Genomic DNA, 13,598 nt, shown 5'->3' with positions numbered 1-13,598 from the left:
CCTGGGACACCGGCACTGACGGGAAGGCTGAGGAGCCACCTCCTTCTCCAGCTGTGCCTGACCCCGAGGCGCTCTCTCCCGCCGGCTCCATCCCGCAGTCCCTGGCCCGAGGTGAGCTGCCCTGGCACGGTTTCAAGGCCAGTGCTCAAGGCCTGTGCCGTCAGCAGGGCTGGTGACACACTTCATGTTATTCCTGCAGGACCGGGATTGGCCCCGTCAGCCACCGCACCCAACATTCCTGCCGCTACACCCCGTCCATGGGCTGCACCGAGAGGAGTGACTGCAGCTAGGGGACGGAGGACAAGACGGACAGACAGCCCTCAGCATCTGGATAGCTGGGGACTGGAAGGTGTAACAGCGGCGGCAGCTGCCACGCTGCTTTAAGGCTGGGTACCCCCTGTGCTCCCCTGAGTTCAGGTTTCCTTTCTCCCCGTGGAGCCGCTGCCAGCCCCAGCCCTGCCCGCGTGGCAGGCACGGGTGCGTGCGGAGCCGGCCGGCCCTCCCTGCTGCAGAGCCAGCGGCAGCTGGGCCTCACCTCCCTTAACCCCGCCAGCCAAAATCAGTACAGCTGAAATTTTCCACTTGAGACGCACACAAGACCAGAATAGATCTCCAGGGTATTCTTTTTTCCCCCACTAGCTAGAGGAAGACCAGGACACACTTTGTAATGTTTGCTTTTAAAACACCCTCCAGAAGGCTTTAGGGAGTCCCCATGGCATGGACAGCCCCACAGGGAGAGCCCCTGAGGCTCCAGGGTGTCAGACTGGGGGCACTGGCTTGGCCACTGCTGCCTTGGCAGTCTCAGCCCTTCATCCCTTGGGACCACTGACCAAAGTTCTATGGAGACACAATGAATTTTTCCACAGTGCTGCTGCAGCAGCTGTGGGGGCCATGTGAGATCCTGCAAGGGGTACGGACAAGTTGGGGGTGCCTGGGCTGTCACAGGCAGGGGAAAGGCAGGAACAGAAGAAGGGACTCCCAGCTTCAGCTCAGCCCCCAAAGCAGCATTTTGTTTGGTGGCTTGTGATTAAAAAAAAAAACAATCTGCAGAGCAAAGCTTAGCGCATTTAGCACGCTGTGCTTCTGCTTCTGCCAAATCCATTTTGCAACCTTCCTGGAGCAGGGGCTCTCCCACTGCTGGTGCTGCCAAACGGCTGAAGCCTCTTTCCAGTGGTGGCAGGCAGCCCACAGCCCCAGCCCTGCTGTGCCCATGGCACACACTCACCTCCATGGGCTGCTGCTGCTCTGCCTGCATGGTTGGGGTGCAGCTGCTGTCCACTGAGCCTAAAGGCCTTGAAGGATGACACCTGCTCGGGCATTCCTGTGGGGTTCAGTCATTTCAAACCTCCAACAAGGCTGTTAGCAAGTCAAGACGAGTCACTTGCAGCCTGGAATCAAAAGGGCAGGCACATAAAGCCCTGCAGCCCACTGCTCACACATAGGTCTGGCTCCAGACCTCAGTGCTCAGGACTCGACATAGGGCTGTGGCTCTGGGCACCAGCCCTGCACAGCCATACAAAGCTGCTCCTGGCCCAAGCAGTCATTGGCATCCACAGTGGATGCAGTCTGAGCAGGAGCAAAGTCCTGCCCCCTGTGTCTGGAGGATGCCAGAGCTAGGGAAGTTTCAGAGGAGGTACCTCTGTCTCACGTGCCAAGGGCTCCAACGTGCACTCACTGAAGACTAAAGCCCCCAGGATGAGATGGTGCAGGAATTCAGACAGCCACATGCCAGGGCCCAGCACCACCAGCCATAGCCAAGCAGCCCAGCCGTCCAGGCACCTGTGTCCTCCACACCCACCAGCCAGAGACATGCACCTGCCAGGGCACAGCAGGAGACCACTTAGGACTTGACAGGGACAGCAGGGAGAGGAAAGAGGGGATGTGGTGCCACTGGAGTACCCTGTCACACCACAGTCTCCCACAGTTCATTATGGCACCTTCCCCACCAGCAGAACTGGGTTTCCCATAAGCTGGTGCAGGCTCCCTGTGCCATGGACAGCCTGTCTGCCTGGCATGCTGCTCTGGGCACGGAGAGGGCATGGCTGGGCTCGCTACACCTGCCTGTTCCCATATGATCACATTTTATTTCTATCTGTGAGCTTCTTTTGCCTTTCCAGTGACTACTTACAATCCACCAAACTCAGACTGATGTTGTGCCTTCAAGCTCCTGGGGTTTGTCTCATATTGTAGCAACTTCACCTTAAAACATGTTATCTTGAAAGCTCTCTATTTGCACCTGTGTTTTACACACACAGTGCTGGGCTTTGGGACAGTTCTGCGGCATACGTCTAGAACATTCAATAAATCACTTATTTCTTTACCCAGTACAGTTCCCAGCTTCACGCTGACTGTTCCCACAAATGAGATCGACGATGATTTGTTTCACTTTTAATTCCAAATGAATGACTGCAAGTCCCAGGAGGAGGGTTTCAGTTAAGGTGCACAATGGAAGGGTGAAGCTGAGGACATGCACCATGACATATAGAGCAGCCTGGTCTGGAATAAGCTCACTCAAACCAGCTCTGACAGCAAGTCAGAAGGCATTGTTTCAGCATTAAGTAGTTTGTTAATACTTTTCAAAGAAATTCAGTTTCTGCACAAGGGTCTTTTGCCCGGTTCAGCAAACTGGTAAAAACAAGGAGCAGAACTGTAATGCTCCAGATGGAAGCACAGTATTTGGTTTGGTACCTAGTCCATAATTCACATAGGGTGTCTATGCTGTCTATAACTGGCAGGATAGGATGAGCAGAGACAGGCCTGTTAAATGATTCCAGCTTCTGTTGGATGTTTTAAAATCAGTGATCATGGGGTTTCACAACAAATTTCTAAAAGGCCCTTTTGCTGTGGTTCACAGTCTGTCCTGTGCCCAAAGGAGGAAGGTGACATGGTGGTTTGCTCTCTCCCTGTCAAGGGAACTTTCCTGTCTGACCATTCAGGAGCCACTCTGGGAGTCTCACTCGCATCACCCCAAACTTCAACTGCTGAAACTGAAGCCCCTTTGCAGTGAGTGGCTCCAGTGAGATGACAGGTGCCCCCCTTGAGTCCCTACACACACCACTCTCACACAGTTTCTGTCTGGACCCTGGGTTTCCCATAACAGAATCTCAAACGTCTGGTTCCTTTAAGCATCTTAATCATGGTACAGCAACAACAGCTTGAGACGGTATCTGTGGGGAGGGACCCCCAGCAATGAGATCCTTGAGCTTTTCTACCTTCACAGTCTACCCACCCCCTCTTCACATGCCTTGCACACACCTCTTGGTCCAATGGTGATATTTGGTCTGGGGTCTTGTTTTTCACTGGGCCCTTTGAAGTCTCTGGGTGACCGTCCACCCCTGCCCAGTTGGTGCCGCAGCGCCCTGTGCAGGGAGAGGGCCAGCATCCATTCATGGCTCAACAACTCCTGGGAGCAATTTACCCCCACCCAGGGCACAATGAACAGCTTGCACACCCAGCTACTGGCACTAGGTGTATTCTTCAACATCCTTCAGGCCCCTCCAGAGCTGGCATGAGTTATAGGTGAGTAGCCATGCTTGCCAGCGCTCCTGAAGGATGATGGATGCAGCCATGAGCTGTCCCTCCCTGCACGTGCGGTAGGTGCTTTCAGCCCACAGTAGAGACTTGTCACAGTATCTCAGAATATTCCAAGTTGGAAGGGACTCACAAGGATCATCGAGTCCAACTCTTAAGTGAATGGCCCATATGGGGATTGAACCCTCCACCTTGTTATTAGCACCCTGTTCTAACCAACTGATCTAGTCTCAGGGTTCTCCCACCCACAGTGGAGCTGCTGAACACTCTCCTCCGGCAGAATGCAGGGCTGGTCTTGTGGTGGGCACAGAAGGAGCAGGGCCCTGGGGAAGGGATGATGCCTCCAGGCTGCTCCATGGTCACTTCTGTTCAACTAAAGTCAAACCAGAGCATATCTGTGAGCATGCAATGGGAGCATGTCCTCAGCCGGGCAGTGCAAGCCCTGCCCTGCTTACACCCACAGCAGGGACCACAGACATCCGGGACAGCCACAGGCTCCTCTCCTGAGCGTCACTGGGGCCACGTGCCTGGCTACAATTAAAGAACCAAAAAGGAGTGCAGGAGAAGGTGCTGATGCTCCTCATGAATATCAGCTCCTTTGGTCACAGGGACAGCTGTGGGGCAAGTGGTCCTAGGGCTCGGAGTCTGACGTGTTTCTCTCATTTTTGAAGCCAAGAGGAAACGGTGGGGAAAGCACATTCAATAAACTGCTGGAGAGGAGTGAGTATTTTCTTTAACAAAACACCTGCACCATTTCCAGCACTTGCAAGCAAAACAAAATCCGAGGTCCATGGCATTTCAACACACAGAAGTAATGCAAGGTAATGTTCAAAAACTCATCTAAAACTTTACAGCATCTTCCTTTGTATGTGCCTAAAGCACAGCCTATCCCTTGTTCACTCTGAGAATAAGCAAATTCTCAAATTCTGTTTATTTCAGCATGTTATTCCCAAGGAAATCCTCTCCTTGGCAAGAATGAAACTGGAAAATGTCACCCTAAACCAGAAGTCAAACCCTAAAGAGTGGCAATGAGATCCAAGTCAGGTCTGAGGATGGGCTTGTTTTCCCCACACTTAGGCCTGCTCCAGCACAACGTAGTGCATCAGTTCACCTCCTTCCATCACTCAGGCAGCTCAGAAAGACAACACTGACCCTGTGCAGCCCAGAACTGTGCTGGTCTACCCGACCAGAGCCGCTTCCACTACTCACACTGGCCTCCCCCACGGTGGCGGTTGATAGTTTACTTGCAGCAGAGCAGCTGGGAGGGCACTGGGATGGAACACCCACGGCTGCAGCTCCTCCAGGCTTCCCACAGCACCTTGCCAGATATGGAGAGTGGCGCAACAAGCCGCCTTGGGAAGCAAAAATGAGACAGTCTGTGCTTTCCTCTTCCTGCCTGGACAAAACTGCCTGTGCAACATGAGAGCTTCCCGCTCGGGACGCACGTAAACAGAGCACCCGCGGCCCCTGCAGCCTTTCACCTACTCAACTCTGTTTACAGATTTCACTCCTCGCTTTTTTCCCACCCCTGCAAACCAATACCTGAGTGTGTGCGGGTGTTGCATTTGGCAGGGCCATGTGGTGTTCTCCTGACATACATTTGAGGCCAGATATGTAACTGTGCTGCTGAGAGATTTAATATGAGAAAACTTTTCCAGGACATTTAAGCTGTAAAAATAATCATAATAAGAGGCCTTCTTAAATGTGCAGGTTTAGTCCTGACAAGCTTCTTGCTACTCTACTCGGTACAAAGTATAGACAGATTGTGACTTAAGAGCTTCCTCAGTAAACAAAACAGTAAATGAGTAAAATAAACTAATATATCTAGAAAAACAAATACTTCTTAAAATTCCACTTAAACACATTTTTATTTTATAGCAGCAAGAAAGGAGCACTTAAAATTATTTTAACGGGGAAAAGGTCTTACCCCAATGTACTAAAATAAGCAAAGAATTATGGCTGAGGTTTTCAAATCTGCCTAAGGGATTCAAGTCTCCAACTAAAACAAACAAAGTGAGCACCCAAATCCTTTGAGCAGCCTTCTAAAATCCTTCTATCCGTGTGCACAGGGCCACGCGTATAAATTACACAGAGTTGCACAAGTAGAAGACTTGGCACGTCTTTCACCAAAGCAACCGTTTCAAAGGATTCTGAGAACATAAATACATAAAAATTAACTCCAGTGAGTTGCGGTATTTGAAAGAGTGCTCCGTTGGTCTGTCATATGATCTAATCAATAATCATTGTTTATTTAACAAGAGTAAATTTGACTCAAAAATTTCTAAAGTCTCAAGCTCTCCAACACCCGGTGCCAGCAGGATTACTTAAGGGCATTCACCCAGACTTACCAAATAGCCCTGCAGTAACCAAAAGGACTCACACCCCATTTGAGTTTGGGCTGGCCAGGCTCCGTGCTAATAATAGTCATCCTAAAGAAGGGAGGGGGTCTGCGCAAGCAGGGTCACACACAGGTCTGCTCCTGAAAAACATGACTTTACTGTATCATCTGTGTCATTCTAATTCTCATCCATAAAGCTTCCTTCAGCACAGGTTGCTCCGCTGTGTTTTGACTGCAAGTGTTCACAACACCTCCAGTTGCTCTTACATGAAACTGGAGCCTTTAATTCACTGCTCATAAGGAAACAGATCCAAACTGTGACAGGTTGACAATATGTGATAATGCAGCTCCCATGGAGCACAAAATATAAGGGTGGAGAAGAAGGGAGTGTCACACCAGCTTTAGGAATTCCCAGGACTTCACCAGAAGTGAGAAGTCCTGGGAACCTGAAGTCCTCTGCCTGATCAAGGAGCAAGCAAAGCTTTCTGGAGAATTGTTACAGATGTTATGTGTTCCAGAGCACTAGACATTAAAGCTTATATTGTACACTCTCATGGGGCTGACCTGCATTTGAGGTGAACATCAAAGCTTCCTGAAGAAAAAGGAAACCAAAGGCTTCCCCCTTTTTTCTGTACTCATGTTCTAACGCCAGTTCCAGCCAGTACTCACTGATTGCGAACAGGACCCACAAGGGTGGCATCCACCACCAGTGCATCCAGGTTTGCACAGTGAAGGCTGAACACACAAGCAGAATAGAAGTGTGGAAAATATGACCCACCTTATCTGAAAAAGCCTTTTGTAGGCACAAGAACCCTCACTTGCTGCTTTCTCTTCCTCCCACACTCACATTGATGTGGGAAATGTCCTTTTTTGGGAGGGCCCTGAAGACAGTTCCTGGTAAGCACACAACCCTGATTGTGCAGGGCAGGACGTGGCTGTTTTCTGGTAGTGAAAACTGTTCCAGCTGCAAAACAAACACATGTACACACACAGACATTACAACACCAGTGTTTTTTTTACAACTGGTGCCATCAAATAAAAGAAAAGGGTCTTCATCTTCAAAGCCTCTTAAAACTAACTAAAGCATCTTTAACTGAAGCATCTTGTTAACTTCTTGAAACGAACCACTAGATGCAAACTTTCTTCTGGTAGACATCTCTCTCTCATTCTGCCTTTCAGTCCTTGCTCAAAACAGCTCACTGCACTGGGATCAACAACTGTAGAATCACACTCTCTTTATTTCTGCCCAGTATCTGCATTTTCAGTCCCTAAACAAAGGAAGATGAAATAGTATTTTGCAAGAATCATTTTATGTTTCCACTATGGCAACCCAGACAGGTTTTTTTCACCAGCACCTGTGAAAAGGCTTCCCGGAAGTTCATGATGGAAATGAACACATCAGTCAAGCTTCAGCCATTCCTCTTCGTGTAGAAACAGAGCTTACCTGCAAAACCCACCTCAAGCTAACTCAGCAACAGGAAGAGACCAGAAAAATATTGAAAGTGAAAGGAAAAAAAAAAAAAATTACAGAACTAAACAGTTCTGGAAGTAGTGAGAAATTACTACTCAATCTCCCTTGGGAGAATGGAGTTTGTTATACACAGGCCATCTCCTGACTTTTAAAATGATTCTAAATACAAGTTACACTTGTGAAAACCAAAGGCATCACAAAGCCTTTGACCCCAGTCTTACGGCTTCACCCAAAGAGACAGACCCAGGGGCCAAAGAATAGATTCTAGATGGACAAGTACATTCCTGTACTTGTACACAGGAACAGAGCCACTGCCCCTGTGCAGAGCAAACCTCTGAGAGATGGTAAGTCAGCTGCAGGATAAAGGCGGCCAAGCTGTTCCCTGAGGCAGCTGCTCTGGGACAGCCTGGTTCCCAGGGTCTGAAATTGTCCTCTCTGTCCCCCATCTCAAAGCTACAGCATACCTTCTTATCCACTGCCTTTGTGCCCTTGCAAGACCCTCAGGCTTTTTCAGCTTCTCATAAAGTTGAGTCCCCACCACAGTAGCTCCTCTCTCCCTGCAGTTTTTACCCAGGTCTCTTGGCAGCAAAGGACAGTCTGTGCTATGTTGGAGCTGCAGACACACCAGTGAACATCTGCATGCCAAGCAGCCAGCAAACAGGCAGGCCCGAGCTTGCTCTGTCTGTCCTTCCACAAAACTCTCCTCTGCCCAGCTGATGGTTCTTGTTGGCCTTGTGGGCACTCATGGTGGAATCTACCTCACCTTGCCTGCTTTGTAGTCCCTCACTGGGGTAGTTGCCCAGGCTCCCATTACTGGCATGGCAGATAAGAGTCAACAGAGCTCAGAATGCAATTCATTCCACATCACGGAAAAACGTAACATGATTGAACCCTGTGGTTTACATTTATTAGCACTTCACTGACTATAAAAAGAGCTATAAAAACAGATGTTTGTGTTAATCTTCAATGAACTCCACCCATAGTGACTCTGGCTACATTTACATACACTTTGCTGTTGGAACCCAAGAACAACCTTGGGCCCAGGGTCAAACAGTGCAAACTGGCTCCATTTCCTGCTGCTCACAACAGGAGTCCTTTGGGGCAGATGATTTGCACCCAGAGAAAAGATGAACGGGAGCATGTCAGCCCATGGCCCACCTCCCCAGGCCTCCTCGGCCTCCCATGCCTGTGCACTCATCATGCTCCACAGCCTTTCAAGGCTATTTTGCAACAGACATGTGCCTACACATTTACACCCTTCCAAACACTGACCTCATCCGCCGTCCCTTCTTCCAGTCATGGAGAGGAGACCTTGGAGCAGGGAGACAGCAGTCAGAGGCAGGTTCAGATCAGTGAGGTCTTTACAAGGCTACCTGCCAGCCCTTTAACTACAGCACATCACTCACTGGGTCCCCATCTCGACAGACCAGGGAATCACCCCTTGGAGGCTGGCAGGCCCTGAGGAGTCATAGGTACCATAACCAGCTACACAGGTTCAGTCTGCACCACAGATTCTATTGGGAAAGCATGTCCTGTTTACAACAGACAAGCCCTCTTCTAGAAGAGATTCCCTGAGGTCAGGGTGCCACTCTGCACATCACCTCAAACAAGTCCACTGTCTCTCTCCTTCTTACTGTGTGTCGTAGTTTAACCCCACCTGGCAACTAAGGACCATGCAGCCACTTGCTCACTGCTCCCCCTGCCCACTAGGATGAGGAAGAGAATCAGGAAAAAAGGTAAAACCTGTTAGTTAAGAACAGTTTAATAATTGAAATAAAGTAAACTATTATGATGATGCTAATAATAATAATAATAATAATTAAAAAAATCAATAATAGTAATGAAAAGGGAGAGAACAAAAAGAGCTATAAATAAACCCCAAGAAAGACAAGTGATGTACAATACAATTTCTCACGAGCCCTGTCCAACACCCAAACCATCCCTGGGCAGCTTCCACAGTTTTATGTACCGAACATGACGTCCTCTGGTATGGAACACACCTTGGCCAGTCCGGGACAGCTGTCCTGTCCATGCTCCCTTTGAGCTTCTTGTGAAGCTCCTCATTGGCAGGGCAGGGGAAGCTGAAAAGCCCTTGATTTTGGGTATGAACTACTAGCAACAATTAAAACATCAGGGTGTTGTCAACATTATTCTCATCCTAAATCCAAAACACATCACTGTACCAGCTACTGGGAAGAAAATTAACTATAACGGCCAAAACCAGGACATTGTGGCTCCTGCAGAGTGAATGTCCGTAGGACCAAGGATGAGATGTGGGACAGAGATGACTCTCCAACAGGTAGCTTCAAAGCCAAAGTGCATATCTCCTAGAGAGAGCTGCAGGAATGAAGTGCATGTCCCTAAAATCAAGATGCAAGAGCAAAGTGAGACACACAGAGAAGAATTCAGGGAGCAGCTGGATTCTGGTACCATGCTGCCATGCAGGGGGTTGGTATGCATGGCACATTGCATAACCTGCACAGTCTACAGCTACAGCTGGGATCTTCAGAGTCCAGGGGTTGGGAACATTTGATGAAAATCTTCGAGCAAGTTTCTCTGCTCATGAGGGCAACCCCACTGACAGGGATTCCCTCCCTATGGTTTCTGGCAAAGCCAACGCTGTCCCTGCACATTGTGCATTTGGAGAGTAAACAGAGATCTTCTTGCAGCCCTCATGTCAATCTGAGAACACAGTGAGGTTACTTGCACTGAAGAACACCAAAGCTGGCTTTCAGGAAGGCTCTCGTTTTAAAGATTTAAAGTAGAATTGCTTAATCCTTATATTGCTGCCAAGAGACTACATGAGCAGTATGTGGCTCTTACGACGTCTCTAAATGAAACACAAGGCCTTGATGTCCATGGTCCCACAAGTGTGTCTGTCCTCTGCCCTTAGTTCCTGTGAAATCTTAAGAAATTTAAAGAAATCAATTACTAATAGCAAGTGGATTGCTTAGCAGCATGCCAGTGTTGTGTTTTGCCATGATGCCAAGGGTGTAATATATGAGAGAGGCATTTGGCAAGAGACAGCAGTGGAATATGGGAGAGCTCAAGGCCTGCCAGCACACACAGGAGGAGCGTATTGGGTGCAGGGAGCCAACTGGATGCAGTTTAGTCTGTATCACATGTAGGACATTCTACCTGCATTTTTTCACCTTCATTTTCCTATCTAGAGATCGTTTGCTTGTAAGAGGTATGCAGTAGGATCAAATATTAGTATCAACAAATTAACACTGCAGGAGCTATTAACACCTCTATCTCATCTGTCATATGGAGCTGAAACTAGTCTATAGGTCAAAAATAATTAAAGGTAGATTTAAAGAAAAGAAGGACCTTCAATCACAGGTCTTCTGTCAAAAGACCTGTCATGGTTTAAACCCTGCCAGCAACTAAGCACCACACAGCTGCTTGCTTAATCCCCAGCAGTGGGATTGGAAGAGAATCAGAAAAGTGACAAAGCTCAGATATTGTGATAAAGACAGTCTAACAGGAAAAGCAAAAGCTATGCACACAAGCAAAGCAAAACAAGGAATTCATTCACCCTTCCCCATGGGCAGGCAGGTGTTCAGCCATCTCCAGGAAAGCGGGGTTCCATTCCATGTGATGGTGACTTGGGAAGACAAATGCCACCACTTCAACCATCCTCCTTTTCTTCTTCATCCCCCAGTTTTATATGCTGGACATGATGCTGTATGGTCTGGAATATCTCTTTGGTCAGTTGGGGTCAGATATCCTGGCTGTGTCCCCTCCCAACTCCTTGTGCACCTCCAGCACCCTCGCTGGTGGGGTGAGGGGAGAAGCAGAAAAGGTCTTGACTCTGTGTTAGTGCTGCTCAGTGATAACAAAAACATCCCTCTGTTATCAACACTGCTTTCAGCACAAATCCAAAACATGGCCCCAAATCTGCTACTATGAAGAAAATTAAATCTATTCCAACCAAAACCAGCACTTTCTCCCTACACTATGTGGGGACCTGACCATGACATTCTATAGTATGGAATATTCCTTTGGCCAGTTTGGTCAGTTGTCCCGGTTGCGCTCCCTCCCGGCTTCTGTGCAGCTCCTCACTGGCAGAGCATGGGAAACTGAAAAGTCCTTGACTTAGGGTAAGCACTACTTAGCACCAACTAAAACATCAATGTGTTATCAACATTATTCTCATACTGAATCCATAACACAGCACTGTACCAGCTACTGGTAAGAAAATTAACTCTATCCCAGTCAAAACCAGGACAATATCTTTAATGGGAGGTATGGAAATGCTTTTACCTGTGTTAAGAGGAAAGGTAAAGCTGTCCCTGCTGACTTGTCGATTGTATTATAATGCCACATAACACCACCATCTCATCTCCTTCATATCTCCAGGATTTAGCCTATCAGAGGAATTTTTGAAATGCAGCAGCCATTAGGTCACTGTGTAACAAGCAAATTCTGTTCTGGCATGAAAAATCACACAAATGTGTTTCTAAGGCTTTCATTGGGAAAAACATTTATTTGACAGGTGCCTTTGTTAGCTACACAAGCTCATTCTACAATGCTTAGAGGCTGTTTGCTTCTCATCTTACTGGATGACAGTTCAGCTTCTAAGTAGCTGATTTTGATAGCAGAAATTCAAAGTGATCGGTTAGGTTTTTATACTGAATAGTTTTAATAAATCATAACACCGGGAAAACTCTAAATATAATAAATACACCATTCCAAGGGATGGAACATACAGACCTGTATGTTATCCTCACAAGCAGAAAACATTCTCAGTTGTGTTTTTTGATATTTTCCAAGTTCTGTCTGCAAACAATGTCACTTGTCACTTTGCCACACTCTTCCTTAGCTCTCCAAAGGTATCCATGCTGTTGTGAAATGACATCCCCACATAACACAACAATGTTGCCTTTTATTGGAGGTATCACCAGAACCACGAGCATTGCACAAGTGAAGAAAGACCACACAAGATACTAAACAAAAATAAACACATGGTCATACCATGTGAAGTGAAATAGGAAGCATACTCTACATTGAAAGAATCAACAAATCATTCCAATTTTAATTCCTGATTTCCACTACAGAGGATTCACAGGATTTCTTGGACCAAGACATGCAATAAGTATGTGACTTGGCTGGCTTGAGCTGACCAGACACCTGTTCTGGCTGACCTTCCAGAAAGACAGATGGGAAGCAGGGCTATAGCTGGTACCACCATCCTGTACATCCTGTCCTGAGAAGAAACACAGCCACAGGACCTGAGGAAAGTTCTAGCTGGCATACAACCTAACTCTTAACTAAAGGAACTGAATATAAAACCTCTCACAATTTTTAGTGTATTGAAGTGATCATTTACTCACCTAGACACTTTCTGCCCTGAACAAAACAGCCACCTATCCCACAGTCTCAATGTGAAACAGGTACAAATTAGAGGTTAAAAATACCCCTTGATGTCATTTCATGAGAAGTGGAAAATATCTCTTGCTCACTAGTATATAGAAGCCAGAGAGTTTAGGATAAAGGAGCGACTTAAAACATCATCTTAATTCCGCATGCCAAAGCCAAGATAAGCCACAGATAACAGAGCTGTGTTTGTTAAGAGCAGGGTGAAATTCAGCAGACTGGAGTTTCGCCTGACTTAGCCTCAGTCCTTAGACTGCAGTTACAAAGCTGGCCAGTAATTTACCTGCTATGTTGCCAATTTTCTTCTCTAATTTATTGTCCTAATCCCATGACAATTTAGCTTTCCACATCAGAAGAATAAGATGCTGCATCCCTGAAAGTGATCACTGCCAGGCTGGATGGGGCTTTGAGCAACCTGGTCTAGTGGAAGGTGTCCACGTCCACGGCAGGGCGGTTGGAACTAGATTATCTTTAAGGTCCCTTCCAACCCAAATCATCCTATGACCTGCAGGCTGGACAAGTGTTTTTGGGGAAAATTTAAACTTAAGATATAGTATAATAAGCACACACAAATAACCCAAAAGTGCTTAACGGTCAAAATCCAAAATGTCTTCACAAAGAAAACCAAACAACCCAGACATGTCCATTTTTCTCCTGGACAGCATAAAACCACATCCCCAGCTTCTCTGGGAAACCAAATGGAAAATACTTGTGAATTGACAGTGATCCTTCAGCTGCTTCCAGTGACTGCCAGAGAAAATCAGCTTCGCTGAAAACAGCTCACTTGCCAAAAAGGAGTTTCTCTTACCTGCCCTTGGCAACATTAGGGGTGTTTGAGGTTTCCCCTCACCCCACCGGGCTGTCTCCTATGGTAGCAGT

The sequence above is a fragment of the Corapipo altera genome, unplaced genomic scaffold (genome assembly GCF_003945725.1).
Source record: "Corapipo altera isolate COAL_440 unplaced genomic scaffold, ASM394572v1 52b, whole genome shotgun sequence".
NCBI lineage: Eukaryota > Metazoa > Chordata > Aves > Passeriformes > Pipridae > Corapipo > Corapipo altera.
This window is presented reverse-complemented; position numbering follows the sequence as displayed.